Raw genomic sequence first — 2847 nt, 5'->3', positions numbered from 1 at the left:
CACATCATTGCTCCAAAAAATCACTTCAAATCAATGATGTAATTAGGAGGAAAAAGGGAGATTTCATCTACAAAAAGAGAAAGCTACACCAAGAGGTAGGCCTATGTAGAAAAGTCACACGCAACGTGGAAGAAGGGAAGAGGAGCGAGGAGAGAAAATGCAGAGAGGTCATTGGATGAGAAAGAGAGCTCAAGTTTTAGTTGATTAACTATTGTTATTTGGATGCCACAGATGCGTATGCATGTACGCTAGATGGCATGGGTATTGATCATTTGTTCCCTGGTATTGGTCTACCTCCAGAGCTAGGCGCAAAAGTAAACCCACATATTTCAAGATCTAGTTTTTTATTTTTTTTTCCTCCCAAGCATATCACAGAGATATAATTTCCTGCAAAAGCCAAGAATTATAATTTACCTTAGCTGTTATTAAAAAGAATAAAAAGAAAAAAAAAATGAGTTGACCCGATTCAAGTCGAAACTTTTTTTGTTGTCCTGTCCACCGGGTCGGGTAGGGTTCAAACCCAGATCGGATTGATTGAGTTGCAGGCCTACCAAAAGGCAACAACTAACAACAAAATCTCTCATTGCGCATACACCAAAAAAATGTAAATTGATTTGTAGGCAGAATGGTCATTACACAGACCACAGTAAAATTATTGATCGTATAAGCATGGAAGGACCAAAAGGTTAATTAAAGAGAAAATATCTTGAGCAATGCTAGTGGATTGGGCAATGGTATTAAATACAGTCTTAACGTGTGTAAGTTCTTCGTATTCTCTTTAAAAAATAATAAAATCTACTATTAGAAAATAGTTTTTCCTGTAAATTCCATATTTAACCACATTTTTTAAAAGAAGTATGTAGAACTTATACATTTTAAGTTTGATAATATGTTTTTAAAAAATATTATTTCTTAAAAAAAATTATCAAACTGCTATATCAATAATTCAAATATAACATGGTTAAAGGTCACCACTCAAAATCAACATTTCTCAAACTTTAATTTTCAAGGAAATTTTTACAAATTATAGTCTTATCTTTACTCCAATTTCATTATGATGATGTGACATAATTCATCAATTTTTAACTATTTTTAAATATAAAAGAAGATTCAATTGGGATAAAAAAAAATATTACATGTTATAAAGTGGAATGAATGATAATCATTAGAACAAAAATTTCCATAGCTTGTTCATCTTGGGAAAAATCTAACGTTACTTGATAATCACCTCCACGATAAATGGTCCGATTATTATAAAGCGCATCAATAATAAAGTGTCTGAGCCACAAAAAAAGAACGATAGGGAAAGGCACTACGTGTCCACGTAGGTGTTTAAGAAAAAAAAAATATATATATATATCATAGAATATTAAATATCTAGATTCTAATATCTTCTTAATTTATAGATATTTATTAAAATATATTATCTTTACAAATTCATTTTGAAAAAAAAATGGATAATTTCTAAATTTAAATAAAAAATTAATTTTTTAATAATAATTTTCATTTTTTTCATTGCAAAAAAGAATATCTCATAATTTAATGGTCTTCATATAAAAATAGAAAATGCAATATATCATAAATAAAATAACATACTCATTAAAAAGTCGTGCTGACGGGAACAAACAAAAATTTAAATTGGACATGGATTACTAAAAATAGAAATCCAAAACCGAAAAACGAAATTAAAAATTGCGGGGAATCAAATCGCTAGAAGGATGAGGTAATTGGGGCGGGCTGGGGGTTGGAGGGTTCTAGTTTAAGGACGATAGTCTCGAGAACTTTGGTCGACGGAATCTGTCACGTGAGCGTGACAGGACGAGGACGGAGGAGCCACCGGCCTTAAATTTAGGCTCCGTTAGAGTATTCACGATAGATTCTTTATCTTTATTTTTATTTTTAAATTTAAAGAATATACTTTTAAAATCATCTATATTAAATTATTCATATGTAAAATTTTAAATAACTTATTACAGTTATCATTCAAACATAAAAATCACCTTTTCATTTTTCAAATTATATTTTATTATTTTTTCTCTCTCCTCCCAATTCTCTCTTTTCTCTATTTTCTTTTTTCTCTTCTCTCTTTTTATTATTTTATTATTATTTGATTAAAAAATATATAATCTAATGTATAAATTTTTTTTCATATTCAAAATCAATATTTAAAATATGTAATTTTACATATAAAGATAAAGAATCAATTGCCAATGCTCTTAGTAGTTGAAAAGTTTTAAACGAAAATTTTGAATTTTAAGATGAAATATTATTATTATTTTAAAATTTAAAAAAATTAAGAAAAAATTGAATTATTTATTATATTTTACGTAAAAATTTTCAACTGTCAAACTGAACCGAGCTCTTTTAATTATATAATTCAAATTAGATAAAATAAGATTCTTTATTAAAAATTAAATATAATATAATTATTTAATATTATTTTTATTTTCTAATTTAAAAAAATTAGATTTTTTATTATATTTTAAATGAGAATTTAAAAAAAAATTATAATAAATATATAAAATGAAATAAGATTAGATAATTTTATTTAATCAAACCAGCCTTTAATTAATTCTAAACAACTTAATTTGAATGAAATTTTTAACCATAAACTAATTTTACAGTCGATGTAATATATTAATATATTAAATTATAAAATTATAATTATTAAAAAATAAATTTAATATATTATATAAAATTATGTCAATTTAATTTTTTTTTTTAAAATATTTTTGTGAAACCCTATTTTATACAACAATTCAATTTTTTAAATAATAAGATCCCACACGATCGATCCCCTTTGACAACTCGCAAGATGGACGATTGTGGCAATGGCTGAAAGGGCAC

Source organism: Carya illinoinensis, chromosome 15 (assembly GCF_018687715.1).
Source record: "Carya illinoinensis cultivar Pawnee chromosome 15, C.illinoinensisPawnee_v1, whole genome shotgun sequence".
Lineage (NCBI taxonomy): Eukaryota > Viridiplantae > Streptophyta > Magnoliopsida > Fagales > Juglandaceae > Carya > Carya illinoinensis.
This window is presented reverse-complemented; position numbering follows the sequence as displayed.